Source organism: Trichosurus vulpecula, chromosome 7, assembly GCF_011100635.1.
Source record: "Trichosurus vulpecula isolate mTriVul1 chromosome 7, mTriVul1.pri, whole genome shotgun sequence".
NCBI classification, from domain to species: domain Eukaryota; kingdom Metazoa; phylum Chordata; class Mammalia; order Diprotodontia; family Phalangeridae; genus Trichosurus; species Trichosurus vulpecula.
In genome coordinates, this window is record NC_050579.1 from 162,009,501 (window position 1) to 162,020,310 (window position 10,810).

General features: G+C 39.8%; 1 pseudogene; it reads right to left on the reverse strand.

The window, feature by feature from the left end:
- Window positions 1-7,496: 7,496 nt before the first annotated feature.
- Window positions 7,497-7,883, reverse strand: LOC118858317 (annotated as a pseudogene).
- Window positions 7,884-10,810: the final 2,927 nt, after the last annotated feature.

The following is a 10,810-nucleotide window of genomic DNA, read 5'->3' on the forward strand; positions in this document are numbered from 1 at the left end:
CATGTCTTCCTGTTGTTAAGAGGAAAGCCTTTAAAAAGATTATTTAAAAGCTCAACTGGTTTCTTGAACATCAGCTAGCTCTTACTACGAAGGATTTTAATGGTACGAGTGTAAATGAATTAAAAACACATGGATTAATATCCCTTTAAAATCCTTATGGTTTTAAAAATTAAGAGGAGACATTTGGGGAAAGCACACTTGAGGTTCTATCAGATTCTGAAGGCAAAATATTTTAAGACTTTTCCCCTGGTCTCTCTGTACATGGCTCTCTTAACGCATGAGAAATAAATGCAGAGCATAAATGGGGCTCAGGGAAAAGAAGTCTTCCCTTGCGTTTATTGATGTTTTTAGAAAGTGAAATATACCCAGTAAACAAACAGTCATGAGTGAAGTGAGTGAATGGATCTGCTCGGTATAAGAGTGGACTGTTTGGAAAAGTAAACACTTCTTCACTGGAGGGTTTTCATTTGGAGGCTCGATGGTCACTTCTAAATGGTGTCCCGAAGAGGATTCCTATTTGGGTATGGGTTGGAATGAAGTTCTAGAGACATAATGTGGTATGTTGAAAAGAATACTGTAAAGGACCTGGTTCAAATCCTATCTCTGGTGCTTACTATTTGTAAGACTCTGGGTAAGTCATAACCTCAATATGTTGTTCTTTAGTTGTTTTTCAGTTGTGTCCAATTCTCTGTGGGGTTTCCTTGACAGAGATGCTAGAGTGGTTTGCCATTTCCTTCTCCAGCTCATCTTACAGATGAGGAAATGAGGCAAACAGGGTTAAGTGACTTGCCCAAGGTCTCACAGCTAGTAAGTGTCTGAGGCCAGATTTGGACTCAGAAAGATGAATCTTCCTGAATCCAGGCCCTGCACTCTATCCACTGTACCACCTAGTATTCTCGTTTGTAAAATAAAGGGATTGAATAAGAGCTCCATTCCATTTCTGGATTTATGCATCTTTCCAACACTGTGAGTCTGTGATCGTACAAATGCACACCATGATGTCATTCTGGTTTTGCTATTCACTGATAATTTTACTTTGAATAAATCACTTCAACTTTTTGGGCCTCAGTTTCTTCATTTGTAAAATATGGGGGCTGGTTTCCTTCTGTTTTAATGTAATTCTTCCAGGAGACTGTAAATTCCTTGGGAGCAGAGATTTTTTTTCGCTTTGTCTATCCATACAGTAAGCACTTAATCAATGTCTGTTGAATCAAACATAATATTTGACTAAGGTGGCTGCTGCCAGAGAGGGAATGGGCTTCTGGTCCATCTCAGTTTAATGGAAAGAGCACTCACTCTGGAATAAAAGGAATCAGGTTCAAATCCTACCTCTTATATTTACATTATTACCCATGTAATAACTTCCTGGATCTCATCTATAAAATGAAGGGCTTGGATGAGAAAGCCTTTTGGGGTCCCTTCTTGCCCCCAATGTACAATCTTATGGTACAATGAGTAAAAATGGTCTCCTCTCTCACCTGTCTGGGGCTGAAGCCCTATTTTTTGTTCATTGTGGTGCTGGTCTGTCCTCTAAAGCTGGAACCCTAAATTCAGGAGCACAGGGTAACATAAACATGCTAGAGAAAGTTGTTATAACCATTTTACTTTAGTCTCCATTGGAAACTTTCTCTCCTCACGAAACCTCCACAGAATTTGGCACAAGAAAGAGCCTAGGTTGGGAACTGCAGGGTAACTATGGGTCACTGATCTAGTAGGATTAGTTAAATTGTATAAACATGCTCCATTTCTTGCTCTAATTCAGTAAGACTGCGCACAGAGAAATCCCAAAGACGCCTACCCGGGGTACGGTGTCACAGTGTGTTTGTATAAGAGATGTCTACAAGTCTGTTAACTCAGAGGGGGCAGCCATGTCAGAGAAATAATGGAAACCCCATTGCTGTGTTGATGTCAAAGTCAGACTGGACAGCATCCTTGAGAAAGCCATAAAGGGAATGATCTCACATGGAGTCTTGGGATGAAGGGGGGTCGAGGAGGAGAAGGGCAGGGCAGGGATCTGGGCTACATTTTAAAGAATGTTCCTATCAATAATGTTCTAGTCCAGGGGGTTCTTAACCTTTCTTGTTTCGTGGAGACTTTTGGCAGTTTGGTGAAGCCCATAGACCCCTCCTCAGAATAGTGTTTCTAAATATATAATATGCATAAAGTTATAAAGGAAATATATTGAAATGCAGCTATCAAAATATATGAGAAGTGAATTTATGGCCTCCAGGTTAAGAACTCCTATTCATCGAGCTTGCCCTGGTCTAGAAGGATGCCATCTAGTGAATTCTTGCAAACCGTAGGGGTTACTCTGGACATGCCTAAGAAGCTCCTTTTTAGACACATGTAGGTGATGATAGCATTTCCTTAGCTGAGGGGAGGTGGTCATAGCTTGGAGTCAAAACAAACTGCTTTTGTGTTTGCTTCTTGTACTATCCCACAGTATCATAGCTTGGCTGCTGACAAACCAGAAAGGAGCTGGTCTGTCAGTTAGTAAGCATTTATTAAGCTCTTACTATATGCCAGGCATTGTGCTAAGCACTGAGGGTAGAAAAAAAGGGCAAATCGTTCCTGCCTTCAAACAGCTTACATTTTAATGGGGAGAACAATGGGTACCTAGGGATATATATGTATATATGCATGCATGTATGTATGTATGTGTATGCATATGTGTATATTGTATATATGTGTGTATGTATATATATTCACATACAGATACACATAGATACATATATATATGTATATACAGATGGTAAATTGAAGGTAATCTCAGAGAATTAGTCACAAATAAAAGTTACTCTAGACAGGAGTATCAAAGAATGGATTAATAGGCAGACACATCAAAAGTTTGCCCTACCTTTGGCATTTGGTAAAACTGCTCTGTTATTGTTCAATGTTTCTATACCTCTGATTCTTCATGACCCCATTGTGGGGTTTTCTTGGCAAAGATACTGGAGTGGTCTACCATTTCCTTCTCCAGCTCATTTGACAGATGAGGAAACTGAGGCAAACAAGGTTAAGTGACTTGTCCAGGGTCTATACAGGTAGTAAGTGTCTGAGGCCAGATTTGAACTCGTAAGGAGGAAGGCATCTTTCTGACTACAGGCCTGTCACTCTATCTATTACATCACCTACCTGCCCCTAAAGTTGCTTAAAGAGAGTGATTTCTTTCTTTTTTACCAGTTCATTTCAATTTCGCAAATATTTATTTTTTAAAAAATAAATGAATTTTTTTAATGAACAAGAATTTCTCTTTCTCCCCTCCACCTCCTTCCTAAGTGGGAAAAATAAAAAAATGGAACCCTTATTACAAATATGGACACTCTCTCAAAAAATTGGCTATTTCCTCTCTGTCAGGAGGTAGATAGGAGGCTTCATCATAGGTTCTCTGGAATTATGGTTGGTTATTTTAGCAAATGCTTATTATATCTATATAATATGTGTATATATTACGTGTGTGTGTGTGTAGTCTCTATGAAACAAGAAAGGTTAAGAACTCCTTGGACTAGAACACTACTGATAAGAAAATTCTTTAAAATGCAGCCCAGATCCCTTCTCCCTGCTTCATCCCAAGACTCCAAATGAGATCATATGGCTTTCTCAAGGATGCTGTCCAGTCTGAATTTGACATAAACACAGCAATGGGGTTTCCATTATTTCCCTGATATGGCTGCCCCCCACCCCGAGTTACCAGACTTGTAGATATCTCGTGTGTGTGTATGTGCATGTGCGTGTGCGTGTGCGTGTGTATGTGCGTGTGTGTGTGTTTGTGTTAGGTCCTAGGGGAAATACAAAGATTAAATAAGATAGTATACCTGTCCTGGGCAGCTAGGTGATGAAATGGATGATGTGCTGGGCCAGGAGTCAGGAAAACTCTTCTTTCTGAGTTCAAATCTAGCCTCAGATACTTACTAGCTGCGTTTGGGCAAGTCACTTCACCCTGATCGCCCCATTTCCTCATCTGTAAGATGAGCTGGAGAAGGCAATGGCAAACCACTCCAGTATCTTTGCCAAGAAAACCCTAAGTGGGGTCATGAAGAGTTGGACACAACTAAACAATAGCAGCAATACGGAGATATCAAGAACCACCCCTACCCCTAGCCCCATTCCCACCACCTGCTTTTAAGAATGTTACAGTCTTGGGGACACAGGAGGTAGAACATGCAACATAAGTTAGTAGACACAAAGCATGTAACAGTATGAGAAGCAGCCTGGCAAGAGCCAGGAAAAGCTGATTCCAGGTTCTTTCTCTGATCTATACTGGCTGTTTGATGGGTTCGTTGTTTAAATTTTTAGTGCCCCAGGCAACTTGATAAAGAGTGTAAGTTGCACATCTGCACATGCTTTTCTGGTAGTCCCCTAGACTAAGGTAATCATAGGTCTGGATCCAAAAACAAGAAGGAAACCAAAGGGTATACAAAGCAATGCACAGCAATTGCAAGAGGGAGAAAGTGCTGATAACTTGAGGAATCTGAAAAAGCCTCCTATGGTGTTGTCTGAGACATCCTTTGATGGAAGCCTAGAAATCCAATGAGACAGAATGTAGAAGGGAGTGCATTCTCCTATGCAGGAGACAGGTGTACAAAAGGGTGGTGGTAGGAAACTGGAATGTCAGATTTAAGAAACAGCTAACTAGCTAGTTTGAATAAAGCAGTGAGAATATTATCTCTATCCTCTCCCTCTCTCTCTCCCTCTCTCTCTCTCTCTCTCTCTCTCTCTCTCTCTCTCTCTCTCTTTAAGAAAAACTACTCCCACGCTGTGGTTGTGTTACTTTTAGAAACAGACTTGTCTGCCTTCTATTTCATAAAAATATCATAGTTTTCCAGTGAGTTGCTTAGTTTATTCCAGATGAGTAGAGAACTGACAATGTTATAAAAAATGGTAGCTATGTACTTTGAAGTTTCCAGTATAGACCATTGAAAATGGAGCAATGTGTACTCTTTCTCATGACGCAATACAATCTTGATTCACTGGCACTTCTTAAGGCTTGGGACGTGTGCCATTGTTTTTTTTTCTAAATCTTAAAATGTCTACTGTAGTAAAAAATTACTTCAGAGGAACTAAGCATATCTTCTAGTGGCACAAGAATTGGGAATAAGGGGTTGAGGATTCAGCAAAAGAAGAATTTGTGATGACTCATGCCAAATTCCTAGTATAATTGCTATGTTATTTCTTTTGGGGATTAGATTTTGGGGAGTAGAATTTTCTGACACATTTAGACTTTTTTTTGCTACTTTATCTAGTCTCATTCCATCTTAGCGTTGGAAGGAAATAGGGGTGGGAGGAGAGAAATCCAGTTCAACTCTTAAACCATTTGTTTACTGACTTCCTAATTTTTTTTCCAAGAAGGAAATGGCAAACCACTCCAATATCTTTGCCAAGAAAACTCCAAATAGGGTCACAAAGAGTCAGACAATTGAAATGATTGAACATTATCGTCATCATCATCAGTGTTTTTTGATGGAGGGAAGGAGAGGTGGATACTGGGAAAAAATTTCTCTAAGTGGGTTACAATATACCTATAGAGTGATATTTCTTTACACAAACCAAAGCAAATGTGTGCTAGTAGTAGTCATTACTTATATGCAAGATGAGCCTTGAATTGTATATCCCCCTGAAAAAGCCTGCAAAATAAGTCTTCTCAATAAAGTTTCTAAATCATCAGTGGAAGGAGTGCTGGACTTGTGCTCAAAAGACTTTCAGTCCTGGTGCTAATTAATTGAATTACCTTGGGCAAAGCACTTTTGTTTCCTTCTTTCAATTTCATCATCTTTGAAGCAGCAGTTGTACTGTCCCCCTCACCTCCATAGTTTTCCTCGTAAACCTTCAAGTGCTATAAAATATAAGTTCTTTGAGGACAGACACCCCTTCATTTTTGTCTTTATAGTTCCAGCACTAGCACAGTTCTCACACATAGTAGGAGCTTAAAAATGTTTATTGACTGGCTAATATTAGAGTGAGTTGTTTTATATACTACTGCTCTTAACACCATGATAAACCTAGACAGAATGTGAATTTTATTGGAGCTTGTAGGGAAAGGGGGACTGGAATACATGATAGGAGGGGATGGCAAAATCAGAATAACAGCTGGGTGCAGGTTGGGGTGCATCTGGAGCTTTGTCATAGTTGCCAGTATCTAAGGAGGTGATGGTTCTTCCCTGCTTTGGTCTAGAGACTAGACTTTGCCATTCAAGGTCTTCTATTGATTTTTGTGAGGGAAAAGGGAGAAGGCAGCCCTGGGAGAGAACTCAAGGGAACAGGGTCACTTGCTAAGGTGCTAAATGGCGCCTTCCCCTAATTGTGACTTCACCCAAGATAATGGGTTTCTCCTGTGCACACTTACCTTCCCTGAATGTCTTTTCTTTTTTTTTCTACTTAGTTGGAAGCTTTATTTGTAACTTTTAAAATTTTAAACTTAAATACAAAATAAGAAAAGAAAAAAGAAGCAAATTTAAATATTAAAACTAAAATAATGCAAAATAAGAAAAGAAAAAAAGCGTTGCCATATGCACAGCAGAACGAGAGAGAGGATTCAAAAGATACAGTGATAAATTTCCTATATATAGGCTTTCCAAGAAAGTCTATATAATAAATACTACTCATTGCGTTGAGAGCTGTGCATCTTTTCTTTGATTCCTTGTGAGTTTTCTTTTGTTCTCTGCTGTATACTTTTGACTTTGTTCTTTTCCACCCTCTTCCCCCTCCAATTAAGCATGGAAATATGTGTGTGTGTGTGTTACATGTCTGTGTAGGTATGAATATACGTAAATATACTATCTATCTATCATCTCTATACCTTCCCTGAATTCTTTTTTTCTTTTTTCTTTTGTTTTTTTTTAGGGGGGAAGGCAGGGCAATTGGGGTTAAATGACTTGCCTAAGGTCACACAGCTAGTAAGTGTGTCAAGTGTCTGAGGTCACATTTGAATTCAGGTCCTCCTAACTCCAGGGCTGGTGCTCTACTCACTGTGCTACCTAGCTGCCCCTCCTTCCCTGAATTTCAAAGGTCTTTCCTCCTACCTTCTTCTCTCCCCAAACTTGGATCCTTATCCTGCCAAATTCTAGTCCTTACTAATCCCTATCCTATACTGCTGTCCCAGGCCCGCCTCTATTCTTAACAAATTCCCCTTCATCCTATATTTCTCTCTCTCAGAGTCCATCTTTTTTTTTCTTTTGCAGTTTAGTTTTTATTTCATAATCATAAACTTAACTCTGTTGTCTAGCCAGACTTGTGGAAGGAAAAAGGGAATGATATCCAAAGAGAACTGCTGTAAGTGAGAGCACAAGGATTACAAGGCATAAGATCAGATGGGGTTGGGGCGGGAGTACTCTCTCCAGCTACAGAGGAATGGTTTGATAGTTAAGACAAAAAACAAAATAAAACAAAAACACTTATGATAGTTGTGCACAGTCAACGATAGTGATCTTTTTGCTGGTCTTGCCATCCGGAGAATAGAAACGCTCCATGACTTCCACAATGTTCATGCCTTCTTTCACTTAGCCAAAAATCACATGCTTGCCATTCAACCAATCAGTCTTAGCAGTACAGATGAAAAACTGGGAGCCATTTGTGTTGGGTCCAGCATTTGCCATGGACAAGATGGCAGGATCAACATGCTTCAGGATGAACTTCTCATCAGCAAATTTCTCCTCATAGATGGACTTGCCACCAGTGCCATTACGACATGTGAAGTCACTACCCTGGCACATGAACCTAGGAATGATTCCGTGGAAACAGGAACCCTTGTAATCAAATCCCTTCTCTCCAGTGCTCAGAGCATGGAAGTTTTCTGCTGTTTTTGTAACCTCGTCTGCAAAGTAAGCTGGCCCAGGGGCTTGTTATCGATGGCAATGCAGAATTCGGTACACATTGGGGTTGGCCATGGCCACAGATGCCTGGGCTGGGTGCAGTGACTGAGGGAGAAGTGGCGGGGATCAGTGTCTGGTGGACAGAACCAAGATGAGGACTCCCCATAGCAACGTCTGCCCAGAATCCATCTTCTGGTGCTCCTTAAAAGACAACATTTTCCTGAAAACAATTCATCTTTTGATACCTTCTCCAATTCTGGCTGCTCCTTTTCTCACATCCCCTGATACACAGACACAGGAAGAGAAGTTGGCCAACTTTCTCCAGATAGTCACTTTCAGACTCTTCCCCTGCCACTTTGACCCAGTACCAACTCTCTAGTAAGGTGCGATCCATCCTATTCTGATCTTTGTTGTTATTTTTGCCTTTCTTTGTCTTCCCAGTGCTTGGCATGGGGTTGGGCACATAATAAATGCTTAACAAATGGTTGTTGACTGTTGGGCTGTCTCTAGAGACTTTTGGTTCATTCTCTTTTCTCCCCGATAAGTTCAGACTTGGCTCTTAGTCTTCATCCAAATTTCTGCTTCTTTTGAGCATCCAGACCTCCTAGTTCCTCAGCCTCCCAAATTCTGGTAACCTTTGCCTCCAGTCTTTTTCAACCATTCAAAGGACTGAATATACCTTTGACCAGAGGTTCTTATACTAGGGCCTAAGAGCTTTTTTTTAAAAAAAAGATTATTTTATGACTGTATTTCAATAGAATTTATTTCCTTTGTAGTACTATTTATTTGATGCATTCATGAATATTACTCTGGAAAGGGGTCCCAAGGCTTCACTAGATTATAGAAGGGATTTATGAAACAAAAAAGTTAAGAACTCCCCCTACCATAGATAAATCCTACTCCCCAATCCTCTGTTTCCAGACTGAATTTGCCCCAGGAGCCAGGATCCTAGACTACAGCTCTGGGGCACTAAGACACGTTATTCAGACAGGTTCCAGACGAACACTGGGGTCAACAAAGAAAATTTCTTTACATTTTGAAAACGAAGATAATATAGGAAGGTCCTATACAGAACTCTAAGATAAACATGATTTAAGAGGATAATTCAAATGGATTTTCAAAATTCCAGCTGCCCTGGAATGTTTTTTTACCATGCTCTTAAAATCCAGTTCATTTTTAAAGAAAAAACAGCAAACCATCTAACAAATCATATTATTGACAAGCAAATGCTGACATTAAACAAGAAGTCTCTTCTCTTGGTGTTGCTCATTTGGTTCTAAATTTTTTTTAGCAGTTATGAGATGACTAATAAGGATCTTTTGAAAATGTCAGTTTATATGAGCTGCAAACCCATTCATCCATAACAAGTGCAATGTGCTGCTACTATTTGGGTATACCTTAGAGAGGGAAAAAAGGATGGCTGCCTGAATAGATGAAGATCAGATCATCTACAAAGGTAAGGAAGGGAGTGTCATTTGAATTAGCATAAGGAATTCCAACTCTCATGAAATAACAGACTTTCTTAAATATCAAAGCATGCATTTGTATGTGCATGCATGTGCACAGATATACACACAAGTTTTCTATAGCAATAAAATCACAATTCTAGTCCCTATTCCTTCTCTATAGCTATGTATTTGCATCATTTATTTGCTTACTGAACCTGGGATTCCATTCATATAGGGAGGTGGTGGTGAGGTGCTTTCCTCCTCAACCAATGCATACCAACATCTCAGTGTTAGGGAACTGCTTGAAGGCACTGAGACATAAAGTGACTTACCCAGGGTCGCACAGAAAAAGTGTCACAAGAAGGACTCTCTATTGATTACTCTATTCTGCCTTTATGATAAATGGATATATTGGTGGGTTAATTTTTAAAAATTATTTGCAAGATGAATTTATTTTCATTTTTTAAAAAATTGTCTGACCCTGTTATTTTATCAGCATAAGGGACTTAAACATAGAAACTCCCTCTACTGAGGCAATTTGGTAACTTGTCTGTAATTTATGGTCTTAGAGAGTTTCCTGGAAAAGCAAGAGGTTAAGTTGGCTTTCCCAGACTTGTAGAGCTACTTCTATTCCTAGGCAAGATTAGAACTCAGGCCTTCTTGCCTCTGAGACCATCCTTCTGTCAGTGAATCCAGACTGTCTCTCCAGACTGCTTTAAGCCATAATAAAATGGTTATCTGCAGAGATAGGAAGTCTTGGCTGACAAATGTTAATCTTAGACCTGAATAACAAATGCCCGCCTCTGCTTAGAGAAATCATTGTGCCATGATTAATATCCATGCAAGTCTGGACCTTGGTTCCTAAGATTTCATTTGCAGCATAATTGGCCCTTCAATTATAGAGCGAAATTATAAAGGAAGGTAAACTGTGGTAATGGATTCTCTGACTGTGCAGGATAAAATGGGTGAGTTGAAGTGTATGGGATCTGAATAGTTTCCTCCATAGAGTTTTGTTGTTAGATTATATTAATTCATCCCCTCCAGATACAATGAAACAACTAAAATTAATCAAGTTGATGACTAATCTGTTTTCTTCCAATCTCCTCTTATCATATCCCTTAAATGCTGAGCGTTTCTTCTTTTTTTTCTCTTTTCTTCTCTAGAAGCCAGGTCTGCTTTTAGCTTTTCTGCTCTCTGCTCTACCCTCAGCTCTCTCTTAGTCTCTTCACAAAGGTATCATCTCAAGTCTGTTGGCTCCCTTTTATAGACCCAGCTCAAAGGGATGTCTCCCTGAAACACCCAAATCATTGCAAATGGAATTTATCCAAAGATAAATCTCAGTTCTCTTAATTCGTTTAGAATCACCAAGATTTAAGATATCTTTGGTTCTCCCAAGCAAGTGCCAAAACTTTGTCAGGATATGCGTCACCTTATAACCTCATCAATTTTGTAAGATAGTCAATAACATGCTGGGCCACCTCCAGCCATCCTGGTGAATATCAGGCCACTGGCCCCAGATGGCTCTGGAGGAGAAAGTGAGGCTGGTGACCTTGC